Consider the following 15,037-nt stretch of genomic DNA (forward strand, 5'->3'; position numbering starts at 1 on the left):
TGCTTCCCTATGTGACGCACGCTGCTCCCATGGCATGGCGTGTCCCCGATTTTTAGGGGTGTGTGAGTATGAAAAACTTCTCCCTTCATGACAGTCATTTTTGTGTCTGCATGCCTAACCATACATGATCAAAACACTCCTGAGTATAAGTTACAAGTTATAGCCTCTCTGGCTCAAATCTTGGTAATTCCTGGTGATACTCAGCATGGGATGTGGCTCCTCAGCCTTGATTCTTTAGCCAAAGATTAAGCCTGTCATCTGGCTCTTAAGGCTATCTGCTGTCGTTTCTCTCTGGCCAATGTCAAATTGACAGGACAAGCAGAGCTGAACTTATGCTTGGAAGAGAAGTTTACCCCACAGGGCAATGTCAGTTGCCCTAGAAAGGCTCCAAGCCCCCAAATAAAATGCTCTCTGTTGCCTAAAATTTTCCATCGCCAAATCATCCCTTTTCCTTGAGCATCATCCTCTGCTTTCTTCTCATCTTTTTGTTTTGAAATAAGCTCTCTCAATTGCTTTTCCCCTTATGATACAAGAAGAGAGAGATTGGGTCAAGATGGTATACCAACTATATGGATCGGTTCTTCTCCTATCCGAAATCCCAGGAAATGAACGAAATTTGTCTTTGATAAGGAGAGCCTCCCAGCTCAAAATCGTTACTTCCCCTCTAGCCACACCGAGAGCATTCAGGGGGATGATGTGTATTCTGATTAGCACTGATTATATTAGATTTTGATAGAAAAAAATGAGTTTCAAGTTAAAGGATATCAACAGAAAAATAGAATCATAATGTAGAATTTCCAAATAATTAGAAGAAAAAGCAATCCAATAACAATCAGAAAAGAAATAAAAGAAAGAACAAGAAAACATGGTAAGTATAAAACAAAAGATAATCAGTAATAAGTGCATCAATAATCACAATAAATGAAAATGGGTTTAAATATTCTATTAAAACTGTCTTAGACTGGGTTAAAAAAACCACCTCACATCCAGGAATATACAGTTTATAGACACCATCCTAAACAAATGTCTTAGGGGAGCTGAAAACATAATATGAAAAAAGAAATTTTAAGCAAATATTAATTAAAAAACTATATCACACAAAAATAGGATTCAAAGTGAAAATTATTATGAGAAGAGTTTTTAAAATTTATAATAGTTAGAATTCACCAAGGAGTTATAGTAGTTATAAATCTTTATGCACCTAATAACACAACTTCAAAACATATTAAGCATAAACTGATAGAAGTATAAAGAGAAATGAGTGAATCTATAATCATAGCAGGAGATTTAAAAAACTCACCTCTTTCAGATATTGACAAATAAAGTAAACAAAAATTACTTGAGGATACAGAGGGTTTGAATAAATGAACACATTTACAAATAAGTATATGTAAAATTTCATACCCAACAAAGAAAGGCTGCGTTATTTTTACACTCTTAAGGTACATGAATAAACCTTAGCTACCAGGTCACAAAGAAAATCTCAATTCCAAAAATGTAAGATGGCCACCACAACAAAAGTGATTGCAAAAGAAAATGTAAAAAAGGAAACCATTCTTATGGTAATTTAAGAAAGAATCCAGCTGCTGGCAGTGATTACCTCTGGGCGAGAGTTGGAGGTGGCTCTGGGTGTGTTCACAGATAGCCCCGAGTTTGGAGTATTTGCTTGAATTTTTGTTATTGTGTGTAATTTTGAAGTACATAAAGTAACAAATGGATAAGATATATAATAAGCAAAATCTCCCTTCTTCCAATTAAAAAAACTGAAAACAATACGTTGTTTAGAAATACAGTCACCAAGATCGATATATATCAAACCCATGGATGAAAACAAAGCCAGAGTAAATGGAGAGCCCCAAGCGCACATATTAGAAAATAATAAACATAGAGCAGAAGTGAACTAAGCATTCAACTGAAAAAGGCATTTTTTAAGAAAGGCTAATCCAGGGGCTGGCCCAGTGGTGTGGTGGTTAAGTTCACGCCCTCCGCTTTAGTGGCCCCGGGTTCACTGGTTCAGATCCTGGACGAAGACCTACACATCGCTCATCAAGCCATGCCATGGTGGCATCCTATATACAAAATAGGGGAAGATTGGCACAGATGTTAGTTCAGGACCAAGCTTCCTCACCAAAAAAAAAAAGAAAAGAGAAGAAAAAGAAAGGCTAATCCAAAGAAAAGGTACAAACATTGAAGAGACGAGACTACTACTTGCAGTTACTACAATTATCTGCTATAAACATCCTAGAGAATCAGTGGAAACACCCAGTAATCCAATAAATAAGAATAAAATAATGTGATATTTTTGCTCTTTATTTGGATAAAATCTAGAATTTCCGCTGTTGGTAGGAATGTGGGAAATAGGCACTCATATACACTGTTGGTGAGGATGGAAATTGGCCCGTTTTTTAGGTAATTCAGCAGAATCTATCAGAATTCCTAAAGCACCCGTCCTTTGACAAACAATTGCCTTTGAAATCAGGGAAATTTAAGAGAATCTAAGTGTTAATCAACTTGACACAAAAACTATCATCTATTTATGCTATGGAATATCATGCAGAATTAAAAAGAATGATATAAATGTACTGACAAAGAATGTTTAAGACATCGTGTTATTTGAAAACATATGCCAATGAAAAAAATAGCTGTTTTGTCAGATAGAGCTGTCGGTAGACACAAAGGAGTCGTCAAACTGCCTGCTCGATGCATCTCCCCTGGTGGTTGGAGGAGTGACATACCTGCCCTTCTGGCTTCCACTGCATCCAGAGGTGGCCGTGTGACACATTGGGCAAATGAAACGGATACGGAAGTCTGTGGGTAGGTTTCTGGGAAATCTTTGCTTTTCTCATAAAAAGGCCAGACCCGGCAGTCCTCTCCTCTTCTTCCTGGATTGGACACAGGGCTGCAGCACGTGGGCTGCAGGTGGGGTGCAGTCATGTTGCAGTTACAAGGTCACAAACGAAAGTGAAAGCTCCAGAGAACCATCCAGACAGTGGTGACACTCAGTGTCGCTGAGCTCCTGAGCTGGCTCTAGCACCGACTTCTGTCCAGAATTCTTGGACTGTAGGTCAGATAGAACCCCCATTTGTTTAAATCACTTCCAGTAAAGTTTCTAGACAAACACTTTTCTTACTGATACGACCATCTATTGGCACACTTATATCCAGAGAAGAGGCTCAGAGAATCTCCAGAAGAATTCTCACCAAGTTGTTTGTGGTTACCACTCTACAACGGAGTGGGATTGACTTTTTCCTCTAAATAACTTTGTAGTGTTTCAAATATTTTTGATAAAGAAGTATTTATGTATCAATCCTGTAATCAACAATTTTTAAGGTACATAACAATAAAACCTTATGTTGAAATTTTGGGATTATAGCCAAAAATAAAAGAAAAAGATAGCACTCATAGTTTCATCACAGAGAGAAACATTGTCTATTTGCTCCTTTTTTTTTTTTTTAGCTAATCGAGTTTATGTTTTACAAGTTTTATATTTACAGATAAATTGAGCAGATAGTACAGAAACCTCCCCTACAGTGTCCCACATTACACACATCTTGCATTAATGTGGCACATTTCTTACAATTAATGAACCAATATTGATACCCTGTTATTAACTAAAGTCCTTGGTTTATACCAAGTTTCACTCTTTGTGTTGTACAAAGAATTCACGGGCTTTGACAAACATACAATTATATGCATCCACCACTACAGCATATACAGATTAATTTCACTGCCCTAAAAATTCCCTGCGCTTCACCTACTCATCGTTCCTCCCCACAACCCCCGGCAACCACTGAGCTGTTTCCTGTCTCCATAGTTTTGCCTCTTCCGGCATGTCACATACTTGGAATCATACAGTATGTTGCCTTCTCAGATTGGCTTCTTTCACTTAGTAACAAGCATTTAAGTTTCCCCCGTGTTTTTTTGTTGTTTGATAGCTCATTTCTTTTTGGCACTGAGTAACAATCCATTGTCTGGATGTGCCATGGTTTATTTATCCATTCACCTACTGAAGGACATCAGGGTTGCTTCCAAGTTTTGGCAATCATGAAGAAAGCTGCTTTGTGTGCAGGTTTTTGTGTGGACATAAGTTTTCAACTCATTGGGGTAGAAATACCAAAAAGCACGATTGCTGGATGGATGGTAAGAGAATGTTTAGTTTTGTAAGAAACTACCAAATCGTCTTCCAAAGTGGCTGGACTGTTTGGCGTTCCCACCAGCAGTGAGCGAGAGTCCCTGTTGCTCTGTCAACGTTTGGTGTTATTAGACCGTTAGATGTTAGCCATTCTAATTGGTGTGTAGTGGTATGTTGTTGTGGTTTTAATCTGCAGTTGCCTAATGACCTATGATGTTGCCCATCTGCTCATATGCTTATTTGCCATCTGTCACTCTATTTCCATAAAATGTGTAACCCAGGTGACAGCTGGGGTCTTCTGGTCCCTCAAAGTCAAATAAGATTTGTTAACCACTTTATTCTAATCTCTGTGAAAGTGCTAATCTCTCGTTGAGGCAATCTAAACTAGGTTAGAGGAGGAAAGACTTATAGAAGTGGAGGAATTCATAATGCTTCACACCCAGTCCTTGGCCTCTTCCAACAGTCCCTGTCTCCGTGCATGTCACCATCCACTTAGGCAAGAAGAGCCCTCAGGGTCAGTCCTCACCTCTCCCCGCTCTCATCTTCTTATTCAATCCTGTCAACAGTAGCTCCAAAATATTTCTTGAATCCATTCCCTTCTCCTCACTGCCACCACTGCTACTACCCAAAACAATAAGAACCTCATTCAGGCTACATTTTTTTCTCACCTGAACTGCTGCAAATGGGACATGGCTAGAGTGACCTCTTCAACATGCAATCTCTTCATGTTTCCCTCCTGCTTCCAGAATAGCTAAAACCCCGAACAGGATCCCTGCACCACAACCCTCACTCCCTGCTCCACTCACATTGCCCCGTTTAGTCCCTCTTACTCTCCATGCCCCTCATACCTCAGGCCTTTTGCACATGCAGTTTCCTCCACTTAGAATCCTTTTTCCCTGCCTCGATTCCTAGGAACGCCTATCCAGTATGCATAGCTCCGCTCAAGCGTCAGCTGGCAAGGAAGCTGACTCTGGGGGGGACAAACTCCCTCTCACAGCACAGGCTCTCTCTCCTGTGGAACACCTGTCACAGTTGTCATTTCTCACCCCTTGTATGATTTGCTTAGTGCCCGTTCCACCATTAGACTTGAACTCCATGAAATTGGGGATTTTGTCTGCTTTTGCTCACCATTTTATCCCCAGTGCTTAATATACTGTCACACTTATAATAGGCACTCAATAAACGTTTGTTGATTGACTGAGGGACTAACTGAATCACTTCCCTCCAGGATTTCTTATTTTTTAATTTAATTTAATTTTTTTAATTTAATTTAATTTAATTTTAAATTTAATTTTTTCTGTGTGAGGAAGATTGGCCCTGAGCTAACATCCGTGCCAATCTTCCTCTATTTTATGTGGGATGCCGCCACAGTGTGGCCTGACAAGCAGTGCTAGGTCCACGCAAGGGATCTGAACCTGAGAACCCCAGGCTGCTGAAGAAAAGCACATGAACTTAACCACTACTACTGGGCCGGCCCCTCTCCAGGATTTCTTGATAAGCACTGATGATCCTGGCTGCCTTCTTCTAAGACTGGCATGATAATGCAGATAAAGAATCATGCCCCAACATGACCGAGTCTGAAACACATGAATCTTACTACACTCAGCTGTGGAGAATGGCTTTTGACTTTCTGAGAAAGGACCCAGTACTATGAAAGAATGTTTCTTTCTCCTGCATACAGCCACGTCTGAAATCCAGCTCGTCCTTTATGTCATCACCATCTCCTTAGAGCTTGAGGGAAGCTCTCAGTATTCCAGATGCCAAAGTTTGGATGCGTTTGTAAGATTTGAATTTCTGCACCCAACTATACGACTAGCTGTCCCTGGTGGTCTAGTGGTTAAGATTTGGCGCTCTCACCACCATCAGCCTGAGTTCTTTTTCTGGTCAAGGAACCACATCACCTTGGCTGTGTGCTCCTGTGATGCTGAAAGCTGTGCCAGTGGTATTTCAAATACCAGCAGGGTCACCCATGGTGGAGGGGTTTCAGCAGAGCTTCCAGACTAGACAGACTAGGAAGAAGGAGCTGGCTGCCCACTTCTGAAAAAATTGCCATGAAAACTCTATGAACAGCAGTGAAGCATTGTCTGATATAGCGCTGGAAGATGAGAGGATGGCGTAGAAAGACCAGGCAGGGTTCCGCTCTGCTGTACACAGGGTCGCTAGGAGTCGGAATTGATTTGATGGTAACTAACAACAAACCATACAACCAGCAGGAAGTAAGTTCCTGATTGGCTCTGTCTGCCTCCTTTCGCACATGGATGATCTCTCCCAGGACCACAACCTCCTGCTGAGTTATCTGCCCAAAGGTTTCGGGAACAAATCCGCTGAGGGGGCTTTAAGGGACTGAAGAATGCTTTGGGCGCCTGCTCGTTCCATGCTCCCTTCTCTCGAGAACTCCCTCTGCCGAAGGGGAGAGTGGCCCTGGGCACCATTTCTGGTCACAGTTGAATGGACTGGAGGGGAACACCTGACTGAATGTGGGTGAATGTGATGATATTCCTGGAATTGGGTGCTGACGTGGAGAATCTTCTAGTTCCTATTGAACCAACAGGTCAGAAGGCCATAGGGAGTAAGGGCTGGGGTGATCATTATTTGCATGTGCACAGAGAGGCAGGGCAAGCTGATGAGCAGAGACAGACAGGCTAAAGTTCAAGAAGTCAAGAGGCCATTTGGGCCTAGTTCCTGGTTTCAGGCCCGGTCGAGGCCTGGCTGTGTTTCCCATCCTGATATTCCATGAGATATCCCCGCGTCCTTCCATTAGATTCTTATTTGCACTTCTGCATGTTCCATATAAACAGATACAAAGACGGAGTGGGGAGGAGGGTACATAGGGTGACATTTCAAAGGAAGAAATGCCAGTTCTCTTGACAGAGTGGACATCGGGATGCAAATGGAAAGGGAAGAGGACGTGACCGTTGGCTGGATGGCTGTGCAGGCCTGGTACTGTGCCCGGAACTGCGTGTATATCACCACTTCTTGAATTGCAAGAACCTTATGCAGCAGATCTTATTATCTTCATTTGATAGACAAGGAAACAGAGGCTCAAAGAGGTCATGCAATGTCCTAAGGTCACACAACTAGGAGGTGGCATGGAAGCAGATATGGAGGTGACATTAGAAACAAAGATGGCAACTCCAGTGGCTCCTGCCTAAAAGACTGACCAGCTGAGCAGAAGTGGGGGTGGTGGCTGGGGGGGCCATCCTTTCCCTGTCCAGGGAAGCGGCAGCATTTCTCTCTTGTCCTGGTTACGCCTGATCATCACGGGTGTACGCTACAGAATGCATCATACATTGCCCTATGCAAAATTCCTTCTCTGTCTCTCAGCCCTGTCTCATTTCTTCCTCTGACATGACAGGGTGCAATTAACATTCTAGCCTTCTTAGGCAGGTGCCTACATCACTCAGGCCGGGGGGGGTCTGTGCTCGACGCCATTGAAGGACTGGCACATTTCCCACCAGGGTGCCTCAGCGGGTAGGGATGAGAGGAGGGAGGAGGAAAATTGTATGTTCTGGTTGTACAGCAGGATCTTTTTGCTTTTCCCTCCGGGTGACTTGTCTGCAGGTTCCTACCTCAAGCACTACATTCTCTCAGGAGCCAGGGCTGAGCATGCTAGAAGTTGCCCTTCTGTATGCACAGCACAAGCATGGTTTCCATGGGAACATCTCAGAAGGAGAATGCTAGGATTCCAGGCTTTTTGTGGCCTTGGGTAAACAATGGATTGGATGCTTCTGAGAAGCTCAGAACCTTCCCGCTACTTTCTCTAACATGGTTTACAGCCCCTCCCACCACAGATACAAAAAGCAAGTAAAATGAGACATTAAGCCACTTCAGCCTTGAAATATATAGAAAAAAAATAAACCTTGTGTTTATTTAACAAGCCAAGTGTGCGTAGGTTTTTAAAATTCATACCCATCAAACGCACTTAGAATTACAAAGAATCCTAGGAGAGAATTCTAACCAGGGCCACTGAGGTTCCTGCAAAGAATCCTAGGAGAGAATTCTAACCAGGGCCACTGAGGTTCCTGCAGGGGTCTGGGCACTCTGGCTCCTCTTTGATGCCTTGTCTGCCCAGTCACTGCCTGACTCAGCTGTCTGCAGCGCTGCTTCTCAGCTAAAGACTCATTCACTCATTCGTTCCACCATCATTCATGGAGTGCCACCATGTTACGCCTGCCCAGTGCCAGGTGCTGCACCACCAGCTGAGGACGCAAAGAACACTTAAGGAACTCACAGCCTAGGAAGGAAGACCAATAGTGGGAACGTGTTGAATTACAGGTGGATATGGACCTGAGGCAGGCGGCATTCAAGCAGCTCCAGTCCCACGTGTTGTAACTCAACCAGGGAGGCATTTTTGTTAATGGTCAGCTCTTCGCTTCCTGCTTTAGGTGACTCCTGAGCACCCTGGTCCCATAGGTAGAGGAGAAGAGCCTTTCTCTTTCTAGACCTCCTCCTAAGAATTGGAAACTGCCGCTGAGCCCCTGGTCCCCAGGACCTGCTTTCAGCTGACTTCTCAGATGCTTTAGCAGAAGCTTTAGCAAAAGACTATGGGCTCTGAGGCAAGGATCTGGGGTCAAATTCTATCCCTGTTCGTTGGGTGATCTCTGAATCTTGGTTTCCTCACCTGTAAAATGAGACTGTCTCATAGAGATTGTTGTGAGTTAAATGAATAGTGTCTGCAAAGTTCCTGGCACCGTGTCTGGCACATGGAAAGAGCTAATAAGTATTAGTCCCTTCCTTTCTACTTCTTAGACTCCCCCCGCCCCACACACACACTTATTGTCAACTCTTTGCCTAGCCTGCCACCTGTTATCTTGGACCCAGCATTACTTGCTAAATTGCACTTCTCTTCTGCTGGACCCCAAAGCAGAGTGGTGTCCCCCAGCCTCTGGCCGGCCCCATGCTTTCTGTGTCTTAGATCCCCCCACCCCCACGCCCTCTGTTCTGTGTCGTTGTAAGAGGATAGGCAATGCATGAGGTTCCTGTGAGGGAACTTGAGGAAATAAACTACGTGGGATAATGTTTGTTGAGAAGACAGGTCCACCCAGCAAAAGCAAGTCAGAGTTCTCCTTCCTCGCAAATTGAATTGTACTGATAATTTATCCTTCAGTTCCCTGAATAATCTCACTGCTCCACTCCCTTGGTACTGAGTCTCTGTCTATTATAAGGCATTCAAGTCAACATTTACAAAGCCATTAATATAAAGAGAAAACAAAAGCCATACCAAGCCTCACTTCTGGTCTTCGAAAGGGCGTGGTGTTTGCACGGGGGCTGGCTGTCTGACGAGGCGGCACGGGCAGCCTCCTGGGAGGTGTGATTTGAGCTACATCTCCTGCCCGTAAATATCTCTCCTCACCAGCTGTCGTAGTGCCTGAAGTTCCAGAATTAGATGATTGCTCTTTTGCTGCCCTTGTTAAAACATCTCAGTTTCTGGCGAATACAAGTAGATGAAGTTGTCATGGGACGGCCAACAGGGCCAGTCTGGGGCCCCTGGGAGCACGTGGGAGCCAGGACAGATTTGCTGACCTGTTCGTTTCTTTGGTACCGTTCTGTGCTATTGGCCCGAGACAGCAAGCTGAGAGTGTGGGCCTGAGGACCCAGCGGACTCAACAGGAGAGGAGGAGGATGCTGAGGTAGGACAGAACCGTGTCCAGTGTGGGGAAACCATTTAAAGAGATGGTGTTCATGTGTGACCATTCAGGCCAGAGGCCGGGGAGGGGGCGCGGCCTGAACTCTGTGAAGGGGCTTTATGAGCGTCTTGAGGCCAGCAAGCCAAGTGCAAGGAAAAAGAAAGCCAGTCTGGGAGCCCTGGGCCAGGAGGGAGGGACAAACTCACATGCCCACCGAGGACCCCAGAGCTTCAGTGAAGCTGGCGGTGGGAAGGCTGAGTGAAGCAGCAGACTGGATGGGGCCAACCGGGAGCAACTGGGGAGTGGGGTGGCAGTGGGCTCCACCCTGGGATTTGGGCTGTCGTGATCTCAGCTGGGTGGGGTGGGTCTTAGGATGGCCGGCCCCACTGGTTTTGGTGACATCATCATTTTGTCCTGGGGCCTCTTCCATACCTCCCATATTCCTGCTAAAACTACCTGTACCCACGCCCTAATCGTGGCAGCTGCTTTGGTGTTTGGGGATAGCTTCAAACACTATTTGGCGCTGTCTTTATTGTCAAGTGGGCAAACATCGAATCTACCAGAGGAGTGAAGCATTATCCTGGCTCAAGCCTCAGAGACAGGTGTTCCCAAAGATTTAAGAAGTTCCCAATTCCCTCTTACAAATTCTACCCTCTTCCAAATACAGCCATGTGACTACACACTAAACGTAGAAGGGAAGCTGGAGGGAATGTCATCAGGATACTAATTAACTGGCAACCTAGAGTTTCTGGTTCCATCTTGTCCCTTAGCCTAACTGACATTCCACATAGGTCATTGCCAGGCCCTGAGCAACCCCTGCCCCAAACCAAGCATCCTAATTTACCTCAATGGGAGCACGCGTTCCCTCCCTCCCCTGCCGCCCCAGTATTAGTTTGCTAGGGCTGCCATGATAAGATGCCACAAACTGAGTGGTTTCAACAACAGATATTTATTGTCTCACAGTTCTGGAGGCTGGACATCAGACATCAAAGGGCCGGCAGGGTGGGTTCCTCCTGAGGCCTGTGAGGAAGAACCTGTTCCATGCCTCTCCCTTGGCTCCCAGTGGTTTGCTGGCCATCTTTGGTGTTCCTTGGTTTATGGATGCATCACGTGGATCTCTGCCTTCATCTTCACATGGCGTGCTCCCCTGGTTGCATGTCTGAGTCCAAATGTCCCCTTCATTTAAGGATACCAGTCATATTGGATTAGGGAGCCACCTACTCCAGTATGACGTCATCTTCACTGACTACTACATCCGCCATGACCCTCTTTCCAAATAAGGTCACTTCCTGAGGTACTAGGGGTTAGGACTTCAACATATGAATTTTTGGGGACACAATTCTACCCATAACCCCCACCCTTACTCTTTTTTGTTCACTGGGGGCTCTAACTGAAGCAAGCAGGCAGAAGGAAGGGTATGTGGGGTTCTGGCTCAGTGAGCCAGGGATGACGGGGGCAGAAGAGAACCGGATGCACATCTCTGGTCATTCGAATACATTCTTTCTCAGAGAAGCCCAGCAGGGCCTGGCTTTTTGAATGTTTGAATTATTAGACTTCCTTATAAGTAACATCGGCCTTGTATATGATTACTGATGTCGCACTGGAGCAGTTCTCTTTGAGGCTTGCTTCGTCTCCAGTGCCTTTTCAGATTCAAAGGTTCCTACCACCTCATGAGAGAGAGAACGTCATTTCCCGTAACCCAGTGTCCCCTCGTTCCCAAATTATAAAAGATTCTTAGTGATAAGCAACAGAAACCATCTCTGAATAATTTAAGAAGAAAAGAAATTAAGCGAGGTCTTTTGGGTAGGCCATGGACTCTCTAGGAAGGATGGAAAACCAGGCCCAGTGGCTGTGTGTCCAGGAACAGGGCATGCCACGTGCAGAAGGATGCAGCCTCACGCTGCTGCAGGGCTCAGGTCCCCCAGGTGCCATCTCCACACTGGACACTTGACATTGCCTCCGCTGCCCCTGGAAACTGTGTCTAGACGTCCCTGCTGCTTCAATCCGTGGCCAGCACAGAATAATAGCTTTTTTCCCCCAGATTCTGATGAGTCCCAGAGCCTAAAAGGAAAAGCACATCTGCATTAAAGCTTCTGAAGTCGCCTTTCCCACCAATATTCTGAGACTAGCTGTTGATTCCATTAGGCACCTCGCGACTGGTAAAACTTTAGCTCTGCTAGTGTCCTCAGGGAAGCAGACACTGAGATGAGCTAAGGCTGCAAAAACTTTAGTGTACTCTTAATACCTTGGGGGGTAAGACTTGTGAAAGGAAAATACAGGAAGCAGGATAGGTAGGGATGGGGGGCAGTCAGAACACAGTGTAGCTCTGAGTCTCTGCTAGCCCGATCGGAGCTCTGGAGCAAACACCTGCTAGACGAGTGACGGGTGGGAGTGGCCAGGCACTCGTGCCACGTCATGCTTGGTCACTGTCTTGGTCACCCCAGGAAGAGGGTGACTTTGACTCCAAAGCTGAGGTCGACCCAAAGGAGTTAACAACTATAGTCTGTCAGTTAACCATGTACCTAGTGGCGGGGCCAGTGCTTCCATGAAAGGCAATCTCAGCATCGCATCTCCATACCTGCCACGCTAGCCTCTGTCCCGAGCAAAAGGAAACCGTCCTTCCAGGATGTGGGTCACGTGTAGCCACACAGTTTTCAGAGTCTGCATCCATGCTAGGCAGCATTGTACATGTAGATGAGGCATCTTTACAGTAGCAGCACGTGTCACTATCACACACTGGTTTGTGTCATTTCTCTCATTCTGTGTGTCTTGGTTCTCTTCCCCAGTGAGACTGTGAGATCTCTAAAGCTACATACTGTGTCTGACTTCCTCAGCATCCATGAGGCTGAGCACAGAGTAAAAGCTCTGGGAACACTTTCTGATCCATCTAAGGTGGCTCCTCCTGCTTCCTCATCCCGTCTCCTGCGCGTCCCTGCCCATCCCTAAGCACTGCCGTTTGAAGCCTCCATTAGGACAGGCCGCACCTTGCTCCCTGGCTCACTCTCAGGGTGAATTTCTGACAGACGAGTGCTTTCCTCCCCACCCCCCTCTCTAGTCACTCATTGTTCTTGTTGCAAATTAAAGAGAAAAGCAGGCAGTGCTTAGGAAAAGCAGTGGCCCCACTCTTGACACCTCCCTCGCAGAAAAGCATTTGACAACCAGTTTCCATGGCAACAGGCTTTCTTTGAAATAATTTCTTGTTCGGTGTGCCAGACCCCCGCTTTCCTCTTCTTGGGAGTTCTGGCCAGCATTGAAAATGAGATTAGAGGAGGCAAGGAGAGAATGTCCGCACAAGCAGTCAGCCATCGGCAAGAGGGCTCTGGCTGGCCCCGGAGGGCAGGACTCAACTCCTCTCTCCTCAGGGCCTTGCTGATGCTCCCCAAAGGGTTAAAGATGCCAAAGATGAGGTCTGAAAAAAGCTGACGGGCGGCGTCAACAGGCGCTATTTAGAGCAACGCAGTAGCGCAGAGCTCTCTAATTTTGGAAAAGGGCCATGTTCGCACATTCCGAGCAACAGTGCCTGCCCTGGAAGCTGCTGGCTTCCTTTTTTTGTTTCTTTGTTGGCCTTGGCACACGGGCAGTGCTTTCCCCTCAGAGGAGAGCTGACCCTGGCCCCTGCCTGGCGTCCTTGTGCCCACTGTGTTAAGCTGAGAGGCCCAGACTTGCCTTCTCTTATCTGTTATAGGTTGAACTGTGTCCCCCAAATTCTTGTGTTGAAGCCCTTACCCAGGACCCCAGAACATGACTGTATATTTTAGAGACGGGGCCTTTAAAGAGGTGATTAATTTAAACTGAGGCCGTTAGAGTGCGTCCTAATCCAACTGGTGTCCTTACAAGAAGAAGAAATTTGGACCCACCAGAGAGACACCAGCTGCATGCAGAGAGAAGACCACGAGAGGACAGAGTGAGAAGACGGCCGTGTGCAAGCCCAGGACAGGGGCCTCAGGAGAAGCCAACCCTGCTGACTCTCTGAACTTGGACTTCCAACCTCCAGACGGTGAGAGAGTAAATTTCTGTTGTTGAAGCCCCCAGGCTGTGGCATTTTGTTACGGCAGCCTGAGCAGAATATCATGCCTTCCCTCTGGGCTGCAGACGCTCCATTTGTCAGACTGGGGCTTAGGAAAGTCAGCCTAAAGTCACTCCTCTTTACAGGCCCTTTCAGAGAGCAAGAGGCTCCACCAAGCGTGCCCACAAGCTCACTGCCCTCACCGTGTGACGTGTGACACACTTGGGCGTTGACACGTCTGAAGGTCTTTTCTCTCAGTGGACACAGCATTCTGTGAAGTGACTACAGAGGCCCAGCCATCCACCCTTTACAGCAGAAGGAGTCAAAGACAGGTGACTCAGCTTAGGGAGGCTTGGCTGACGGGAGCGCCCATGTCCTGGCTTCTTCCACCCCTCGCCTTTACCGTATTTTTAATGTACTTGAGACCCCATAATGGGATCCCTTGAGGTTGGGAGCCGATCTTCTTCCTCTTTGTATTCTAGCCACTGGCACTGTACTTAGGATGAAGTACTTAATAAATGTCTCTGAATAAATAGTGAATCTTATTCTGGCCAAGAGAAGGAAGCTTCAGGATTTAAAGCAAAAGAGAAATTGCTGGTCTTTTGTTTCTAATTTTTTTTTTTTTTTTTTGCAGAGGAGAAGACAAAGACTTAGAGAAGTGAAGTGATGCGGAAACAAAGCCAGGACTGAGACCAAGGTCTCCTGAATCCAAGTTCAGGGGTCTTTCCGATTTGCCATTCAGTAAACTTAACACACAGCCGCTGTGTATACACCCGTGTCAGAAGCAAAGGGATGACACCTATATTCTCAGTTAAGCATATTCTCTTAAAGACAGCAACCAAGTGTGAATTTTTTTATTATATTTCAAAGGACCCAGTATTATTCCATGTGCTTACTGGTATTACTTCTTTTATCTTTTCACTCCCTTCATTAAAACTCTCCCAGTATTCACAGTTGGCTCCCAATAGCCACAGTTCCAAGCAAAGAAATTGCATATAGGAAGCACTCAATACGTCTTAAAAAGTGAATTAATGGATAATGAAAGCAGAAATAATTCTTAATTCTTCCCCCTGGTGTTCAAAGCTCCCTGTCATCTGGTCCCCTCATTTTCAGCCTTCACAGGCCCTTTGCTCTGGCTGGCTCAGTTTCCTCTCTGACCAGAACAATGCATCATTCATAACTCCGCTCTGGTTGTTCCCCCAGACTCAGATCACCCATTTCTCCCGGATTGGTCTGTCCCAAAGCTGTTTGCATCTTCAAGCCCAAGTGAAG

General features: G+C 45.9%; 1 long non-coding RNA gene across 1 annotated transcript; it reads left to right on the plus strand.

Moving 5' to 3' along the window:
* Positions 1-6,103: 6,103 nt before the first annotated feature.
* LOC139081469 (uncharacterized) lies at positions 6,104-14,823 on the plus strand. Its single transcript, XR_011536590.1, has 3 exons — positions 6,104-13,756; positions 13,912-14,097; positions 14,400-14,823. It is a non-coding gene; the product is annotated as an uncharacterized lncRNA (long non-coding RNA).
* The last annotated feature ends 214 nt before the right edge of the window (positions 14,824-15,037 follow it).

Source organism: Equus przewalskii, chromosome 2 (genome assembly GCF_037783145.1).
Source record: "Equus przewalskii isolate Varuska chromosome 2, EquPr2, whole genome shotgun sequence".
Lineage (NCBI taxonomy): Eukaryota > Metazoa > Chordata > Mammalia > Perissodactyla > Equidae > Equus > Equus przewalskii.